Genomic DNA, 9,507 nt, shown 5'->3' with positions numbered 1-9,507 from the left:
CCACTGAGCCACAACCCCAGCCCCTGTTCACTTATTTATTTATCTTTCCACTGCTCTTGTGAAAGAAAATACTTCACATGTTATATGTTATTGCTTGGCTGTTTTTGCAGGATTAGGTTGGAATGTTTTTCTCCAGATTAAAACTGATAATGCTCTAGCTGATACCTGTTCTTCTTTTCAACAGTTTTGTCATCAATTCCATATTGATCCCCAAACAGAGATATCTTATAATCCTCAAGGCCAAGCTATCGTGGAGCGAGCTAATTTGTCTATTAAACAACAATTACAAAAACAAAAAGGGGGGAAAATAAGACCCCACAAAATAATCTTAATCATGCTTTGTTTTACATTTTTTGAATTGTGATTCTATTTGGGTACCAGAACATCCTGTAAAACATGGAGGATTTGGAGCCAATGTTCAAAAGACTGAAACTGGAATCAACCTCCAGAGAGAACAGGAAAATAAGGAGGAGGAAGAGAGGGACAAAGAAGACTCTGAGGAACGGGAAAACCAACCTGCCATTGTGGAGACAAATGAAGGACCTGACACTTCAGGCTGAGCAGATAGTTCAACAACAGGGAGACACAAGACTCCAGTCACAATGTTGGTGGCCAGGCTGTCTCTGTTGAGTGGTCAGTAAGTAGAGCCCATGGAGAAACTTATTGGACCTATTATCCAGATCCATCTTTAGTACATCCAGCTGTGTGGACTGAAGAAACCATTCCAGTATTTACGAATGATTGTCATATGATGGGAGGTTTCACAGACAAACACATTACACCTATCCATGCCACTGGATTTGATTATACTGACTACAGTGGTAATCCACCTATATGTTGGTTCCATGATGCCTATGCTGGCTTTATTAACCTTTTAGGGGTCCCACATGCTTTCCCATCAGGGAGGCACCAATTTCTGAGGGGTGATGCCCCCTTCAGCATTGGGAGAGAGTGGAGCCCCCCACGGCGTCCCTTCCTTCCCACTGCCATCTCCTTCTTCCTCCCCACCCTTCTGGGGCACATCCCTGGGCTGGGACAGGGTCTGGGTCTGGGTCTGGGAAGGGGAGCAGTGGCAGTGGAGGAAGACTGGGAGGGCACACTATGACCCCTGTCCCAGGGGGCAGCCCCAGTGTTAGCCACTAGGTCCTCCATGCCTTGACCCTCTCCTTCTCCACCTCCCCAGCAGGAACAAGGGGGGGGGACTGGTCAGAGGTCAACCAGTAGTCCCCCTCCAGGACTTTGGTCACATTTTTCCTCTCAGGAAGATGAGGAAAATAGCTACCTAAAACAGTAATACTGCTCATTTTCTTAATAATTTGGTTCAAAATACTTCCAAAGCCCTGTATAACCAGGTAACTATTGATTAAAGAGTTGAGAATAAATTAAACCAGTTGTCCCAGCATGAATAGGGTATCCTTCAATTGCTGATGCTGGCATCAAACTTGTGATCCTCCTGTCTCAGCCTGAAATTAAAGGACATTCAGCTCTCCTTCTATCTTCCAACGATGGTGGCACAACGTGATATGGGACAAGGTTGGAGAACTGGAATGTTTTTCTCCTGGACGGCTCTCAAAACTGCAGTAGGACACATCCATTCTTCTAGCAGTGGAGGATCTCTAAAGGATCTTCAAGGAAAAGATGGAATAGGAATGAGTCCTAGAGACTTCCTATGAGATCAAACACTTTTTTTCCTCTACTCTTTTATTCTGGGAAATGACAACCCAAAGTTTAAATAAATAATAACAAAAAATAAAAACAGAAATTTGGGGAAAAAGTTAAATTTTTGAAGAAAATACAGCATTTGGGGGACCTAAAAAACCACCCCATCATGCTGGCCCCTTTGGGCTTAAGATCAAACATCTGGACAGTTATTAAAATGGGACTCTCCCATAACAGGCCAGTTATCCGTACAGAATATCCACCAGTACCTTATTGCCTTTTCAATCTGCAATAGAATTTGGTGACTTTCATAAATGGATGAGTTGTGCAAATGTCTTTCTAGTGCAACATAAAATCTCTAGAAGTGGTAGATATGTTTTGGGATGGTCTCCAGGAATTGATAAAGGACCGTGATATCAAGATCTTATAATTCCCGGAGGATTTGTTGGTAATATCCTAACTTTCAGTGAAGGTGGCATACAAAAAGATAGCTGCCTCCAATTTTCTCTCTTTTACAGATGGGACCATGCCTGACCAGGCAGAAACTGCAAGGAGAGTTCCTGATATGGCCTGAGAGTCTGTGTTCAATCTCCTTATGCTTTAATTTCTGGAAATGTGAGAGTGCAGAGAAAAGGAAAAAAATATCATGTAACTTGAAGATATAATAGAGGAAGAAGGGTATTGGTCCGAGGAGTATTGGTCCTTTACCAACCACCCTTTTACTCCCAGCTAAAGTCTTGGGCCATGGTATGATGATTGTGCAGTTCAGGTTTAACAAAAAATGCATAACCAGCTAAGCAGACCACAGTGAGTGACTGGAGCCCCATGTCACTAACATTTCTTCAGGGCTATACCACTGAGTGCTTTAATGTGCATTCTTTAGATTTAGCCCTTACTAAACCATTCTTAGGCTTGGAAACAGGAGCAGCAATGCATGTCAGGGGTAGAAGTCAAATTTCCAGCACTCACCCCTAAAAACATTTCCCTTAACTTGATTATTGTTCACTAGAGACAAGTCCCTTTGCAAAACTAAAAAGGATTGATTTACATTTGTTCTTCCACTTGTTTGGCTTTATTTCCCAAATTTTCACATGGTACTGGTACTATTCCTTTTTCTAAAAGTAGCAACCAAAGTCACTGAGTCTATTCAGGCATTGGTAGCATGAAGTGGTCATCCAGCCACCATGGTCAGATAAATCCAGAATTTTCTAGGACAGGCTTATGTTGATCCCCTTTATGAGGTTATTATTCTTGCTGCCAGATTACACCTAACCTCTTGGTGGCACCAAGTGACATGCTATTCTGAACTCTTTCCTAATCTTTGGTCCCATCATGCCTGAATTAAGGCAGTGGTCCAGACTGGCCAGAGCATTGGTAGAAGTCTATTACTGTCATCCATCTAGCAGAACTATTGAGTAACGAATTGCAGGTAAGGGTTTGTTAATAGGAGATTACAATCTTTAAAAAAAAAGAACAGAAAAGCAACAGTTATTTCACGGCTACTGTGCCACCATTCAATTTATCTTTATGACAGCCTTGTAAAGTAGGTAGCCTTGTCTGGATCTTATTGATGAGGAAACTGAGGCTAGGTGAGGCTGAATAACCAGTCCAGTGCTGCACAGCTGGCCAGGGCTGGGTCCAGCTCACCAGTGTGAGGAGTGACTTCTGTGCATGTTTGTCACTGGGCTTTAGGTTGGATGCTCATACTTTGTCTCAGTCTTCCATGTCACTCTGGGGAAGTGGTATAGTCACTTTCTAGGCTGCCATCACAGAGTATCAAAATCTGGACAGCTTAAAACAACAGAAATGTATCATCTCACAGTTCTATGGGCCAGAAGTCTGAAACCAAGGTATGGGCTAGATCATGTTCCCTCTGAAGGCTCTAGGGTGGATCCCTCTGCCTCTTCCAGCTCCAGGGGTCAGCTCTAATCCTCGGCTTCCTTGGCTTATGGCCACATCACTCTAGTCCCCTGGCCATCTTTCCATGTGTGTCTTACATCATCTTCCCTCAGTATGGGTTGAGCCCAATTTTTTTTTCTCATTAAACTTTTTGTTTTAATGGGTCTCAAAATTCTGTGACAGATTTTTGGTCAAGTTTTTTCCATTAAAAAGTACTGATTTTAAAAACTAATAACTTAAAACTACCACACACTAAAAATCAAAAATGGTCCACAAAACATTTTCCTTTCCTTCTGAAGGTTTTTATGATGCATTGTTATCATTAACCAGTCTTTTACTATTAAACTTAAATGGCCAATTGAGACAAACAGTTCTGAGACCATTCTTCCACCACTGATTAAGACTGGGGTGGGTGGCAGGTATTAGGGGTAATATTCATTTAGTCTTCTGAGCTTTCTGGGCAGACTTGGCTTTATTTCCCAAATAAAGCCTTCTTGTCCACTGCTTTGATGACACCCACACCAACTGTCTGCCTCATATCTCGAACAGCAAAACGACCCAGAGGAGGATAGTCAGAGAAGCTCTCAACACACTTGGGCTTTCCTGGAACCATTATCAACGATGGCAGCATCACCAGATTTCAAGAATTTAGGGCCATCTTCCAGCTTCTTACTGGAATGGCGATCAATCTTTTCTTTTGGCTCGGCAAACTTGCAAGCAATGTGAGCTGTGTGACAATCCAGTACAGGAGCATAGCCAGCACTGATTTGGCCTGGATGGTTCAGGATAATCACCTGAGCAGTAGAACCAGCTGCTTTCATTGGTGGGTCATTTTTGCTGTCACCAGGAACATTGCCACGACAAACATCTTTGACAGACACGTTCTTAACATTGAAGTCTACATTGTCTCCAGGAAGAGCTTCACTCAGAGCTTCATGGTGCATTTCAACAGACTTTACTTCAGTTGTGACACTGACTGGAGCAAAGGTGACCACCATGCCAGGCTTGAGAACACCAGTCTCCACTCGGCCCACAGGGACAGTACCAATACCACCAATTTTGTAGACATCCTGGAGGGGCAGACGCAAAGGCTTGTCAGTTGGACGAGTTGGTGGCAGGATGCAATCTAAAGCTTCAAGCAATGTGGTTCCATTGGCACTGCCATCTTTACAGGTGACTTTCCATCCCTTGAACCAAGGCATATTAGCACTTGGCTCCAACATGTTGTCACCATTCCAACCAGAAATTGGCACAAATGCTACTGTGTCAGTGTTGTAGCCAATTTTCTTAATGTAGATGCTGACTTCCTTGACAATTTCCTCATATCTCTTCTGACTGTAGAGTGGCTCAGTGGAATCCATTTTGTTAACACCAACGATTAGTTGTTTCACACCCAGTGTGGAGGCCAGAAGGGCATGCTCACGGGTCTGCCCATTCTTGGAGATACCAGCTTCAAATTCACCAACACCAGCAGCAACAATCAGGACAGCACAGTCAGCCTGAGATGTGCCTGTATTCATGTTTTTGATAAAGTCTCTGTGTCCTGGGGCATTAATGATAGTCACATAATACTTGCTGGTCTCAAATTTCCACAGGGAGATGTCAATGGTGATACCACGCTCACGTTCAGCTTTCAGTTTATCCAAGACCCAGGCATACTTGAAGGAGCCCTTTCCCATCTCAGCAGCTTCCTTCTCAAATTTTTCAATGATTCTTTTGTCCATCCCATCACTTTTGTAGATCAGATGGCCAGTAGTGGTAGACTTGCCTGAATCTACGTCCAGTGACAATGATGTTGATATATTTTCCTTTCCCATTTTGGCTTCGATTTAGCGGTGGTTTTCACGACACCTGTGTTTTGGTGGCAAACCTGTTGCGAAAAAGAAAAAGCCCAAATTTCTTTATTAAAAAACACCAGCCCTTTGGATGAAGGGAAGCCATAATGTCCTTGGTTACACCTGTAAAGACCCTGTTTTCAAATAAGGTCACTGGGATGTCATGGGTTTAGGACTCCAGCACAACTTTTTAGGAGGATAGTTCAACCCTTAACAGAGGGTATTATGCCCACTCAACAGAGGAGGCAACTGAGGCCCAGAGAAGGTAAGTGACTTGCCAGCCATATAGATCATAAGTGAAAACATCAGGTCCAGCTACGGTCTATGCTCTTGCATCCTGGGAGTTGCTGGGTGAAGCTGCTTAGGGAAGGTTCCAAGGTGGCAGTGGTGTCCTCTGTTCCTGGGTTCTACTGCTCTGGAGGTCTTCGAATAGAGTGTTTGATATGTGGACATAAATATCCAGCTTATCTGGAGGTGATGGGGAGGCTTTCTACACTATCCATTTGCCTCTCCCTTGACTCGACCTGACTCAGTGGGATCACATGGTGGCACCCACATGGCCTTCAGACATTATCCAACACAGAACAAAGCTCAACTACCAAATGCTTTGTGTCAATGCTCATTTATCAGAAGCCAAGCTTTGGTGGGAATCTGTGCATTTGGTAGCCAGGCAATCTTCCTCCAGCCAGGGTAAGGCGTGCCTCATCTGTGTCTGGGAAATTGAATAGCATGGCCTGTAGAGACCTTGGGATCTGCTGTGGCTGGAGAGACATTGTGTCAAGTCTCTGCCTTTTACACAGCTGTGTTTCCTTCTTTTGATTTAGCTACAAAATCATTTACCACAACTTAGAGCAGAGCATCAGAGCAGATGACGCAGTGGAGGACCTGAGGTGGTGCTGCGCCAATCATGGGCCAGACATAGCCATGAACTGGCTGCAGTTTGAGGTAAGGAGGAGACTCTAGAAGCCCATTGAGGGTGGAGCCTTCCAGAGTGTGAGTGGTCCTAGAAGAGACAGCTTCTCTATCCCTGGAATGGCACAGTGGGACGAACCATGCTGTGGTGGTCTTGGGCACAGCTGGGATTTCATCCTGCACCGGTGGCACAGGACACTGTGAGAAGTTCCCTTGGGTTTCTCAGAGGTGCCCACTAACAGCTGGACAGGGTAACAGTGGGAGGAATATCTGACAGGCTGTCTCTCTGGAAGGTGTGTCTTGGCCTGGCTTGTCTATGGCTCCCAGCTAGAAACCAGCACCTATGTGTACCTTATGTACACATTTGCCATTGGTACTGAATCATGCCTGACTTTTTGTTCTTGTTGTTTCCTTTCCACAAGGAAAAGCAAGTCTCTGTTTTATATCTAACTCATGGATTTCCTAGTCCCCTTCTCATGTCTTCAGTACACATAACCTTGTGTGTGGTGGTTCCCCACCCCAACTCCTCACTATGCACACAGCACAGCATCTGATGCAGCTTTTTGTGATGGTTGTTAACCATGGGCTCTTCTTTCCAAAATTGCTTGATGCAGATTCGATTGGCTCTTGGAAACCACCAGTGTGCTCTAGAAGACCTTCCTGTAGGACTTTCCCAAAGACCTCTGTGCCATGGTTTGTAACAGTCACCAGTGGAATCCATCAGCAGATCACCTGCTTCCTAAGGTGGACACCAGCTTCCACCTCCACCCCTACCACACTGCAGAGTGGGATGAGGTGGGAACAGGCAGTGACAGGTTCCAAAGCAGGCAGAGACAGGTTCCAAAGTGACCCCTTTAAGCACCTTGAACTCTGTGGTGAGACTGAAGCTCCAGGCTAGGCCAGGCCTGACGAGTGACTAGCCCAGCCCCTCTCAGCTGCTCTGTCCTGGCAGCCATGGGGCAGGCTGGAATTATCCCAGTTTGCAGAAAAGGAAACAAATCTAGATGCTCCCAAGAGTTTCCTTGATTCACTCAAGGCTCCATGAGAAAAACCTGGATTAAGACCTAGGTCTTGAGGGAAAGACTCTTCTTGTCACACTCCAGAGTGGGGATGAAGAGAAGTGGACAAGAGGATAGAATGCTTAAAATCTTGTATAAATTACTTCTACTCTGAGAGGCCCTTTCTTATAGCCCTCCCCCCCCCACCAGCCCATTAATGCACTGGCTTCTCATGATGCACCCGAACACTTTTGTTCTGCCCAAACTCTGGAACTCAGCTTCCCCAGGAAGACAGATGACTTCCTTCCCAGTTGGAGGGTTAGGGCAAGGGACAAGTGCACAGATGCTCAGAAGGTAATTACTGTCATGATTATGAGGGACACCTAGGCCAGAGGCAGGCACCTTCTGCCATCTTTAGATGTCCTTCCCACAGTCTCCATGTTGGACCACCAAGTCCTCTTGGCTCCTCCTTCCTCCATCTCCCATAATCATTGTGTTGAATCACTGCTGCCACCAACCCTCCTTGGGGATCCCCAGAGCCCCTCTTCTGACTTCAGGGCAAGTGTCAGTGAGTCCTGGGCCTTTCTGTGAGGAAGAACTCCACCAGGGTACCAGGGAGCTATTTCATCATCCCTCTCCCAGCCCTTTCTCCCTGCCAAAATGCGACCTGGCCCAGTGACCAGGCAGCCATCTGGCTCTGCCACAGCTAGGTCTTCAGGGGTCCCTGCAGACAAATGACAGGGCTGCGTCTACAACACTGCCTTCCTCCCAGGCCTGAGTCTGGCACATGCAAGGCCTCTCTCCACCTGGCCTGGTATTCCCTGGGCAACCTCAGGTTTCCTGTCCAAGAGTGGCCTTTGCAATAGCTTCCATTTTTTGTTGTTGTTGTTTATTATTAATGGGGTGGGTCTGGTGGCTAAGGGTCCTGGGGGCAGGCCTGGAGGGAACCCACTTACAGCCTGTGGTGACAGATGATGGAAGCTGACAAGGGCCCTGTGAACACCTACCTGATCCATCTCATGGGAATGCGGTACTCTTCCTCACTCCTGGTTTGCCCCCCTCCAGGAACCCATCCTTCTCAGACTGGGCTGAGACTCATCTTCTTTTGGCTCCAGTGTTCCTAGAACAAAACAGAAACGAAACAATGAGATAAGTCTGGGCCCATCCTGTGAATCCGGATTATGTTTCCTCTTCAGATCCTTTGGGAGAAGCGTTAGGAAAAGAAGGAAGGAAGGAACAAAGGAACTAAAAGGTAGCTCAACTCTTTTGAGAAAGGTTACCTAACACCAACTGTCAGTGGGCAGACACTGCAACGACTGGTCCTGCCACACCCACCAGGAGGTTGTGAGACCCCCCTTGCAGCGGTTGGGCCAACGGATGGATGTGCGCGTGCGAGCCTCCTTCTGGCCTTGGCAGCACCACGTGGGGCGCAGCACACAGAACCGGGACCTGAGAGGGGGTTGGGGGCGGGGGCGGGGCCGGTGGCAAGGTTGGAGCGGAGCCCCCAGGGAAGGAGAAGGAGGGTGAGATCCATCCAAGGTGAGGCTTTGCGTTGGGCCTGATGTTCCGTATGGCCTCACCGCCTTGGCTGCACTAGCTTTACCAGAGTCAGCTTCAGTACCTCCTGGTTAGGGAACCCCGGTGCATGGCATTTCGGGTCTCTCATGATGATGCAGGATGCTATCATGACCATTTTCAAGTGCCTCCGTTCAGTTGTCTTCAAGAAATGACCCCTGGGCATGTTCAGGCCTGCCAGACAGGTATCCTCACCAGATCCCGGGAGCACCCTTTGCGGGCACCAGTGACCACGGGCCACGGGAGGAGGTGCTTGTTCGACATTTGACACGTGGTACAGTGGTGGCAGGCGGCTGGGCCTCACCGGGTCTGGAAGCTCTGGCTCCCTAGGCTATGCAAAGGAGGGGTGGGGATGGGGGTGTACACTGCGGTGCAGGGCCACAGAGCATTTCCAATCAAGGAGGCGCAAATCCAGAGCAGCTGGGGACTCAGTGGGAGTGCTGGGGGCAGGTCACCTGGGATGTCAGCATACTTGACATGGGAGCAGGTTATGGACACATAAGAGTTCACTGGAGCACTGGGAAGAGCACCTGGGATCTCAAAGGGTTGGAAATTAGTACCAGGGCTCTTGTGAGGTGGGAGTGGATATCACGGGACCCAGACCCTGGGTCGGAAACTCCAGTTGGTAG

General features: G+C 47.1%; 1 pseudogene across 1 annotated transcript; it reads right to left on the bottom strand.

Annotated features, from left to right (window-relative positions):
- Window positions 1–3,993: 3,993 nt before the first annotated feature.
- LOC308632053 (elongation factor 1-alpha 1-like) lies at window positions 3,994–9,044 on the bottom strand (annotated as a pseudogene). Its single transcript has 2 exons — window positions 8,884–9,044; window positions 3,994–5,380 (listed from the first exon to the last, which is right to left on the bottom strand). The product of its transcript is annotated as an elongation factor 1-alpha 1-like (transcript).
- Between the last annotated feature and the right edge of the window lie 463 nt (window positions 9,045–9,507).

This window comes from Spermophilus citellus (assembly GCF_964194105.1).
Source record: "Spermophilus citellus genome assembly, chromosome: 12".
NCBI lineage: Eukaryota > Metazoa > Chordata > Mammalia > Rodentia > Sciuridae > Spermophilus > Spermophilus citellus.
Note: the sequence above shows the minus strand (reverse complement) of the source record. Positions and strands in the feature narration are given on the sequence as shown.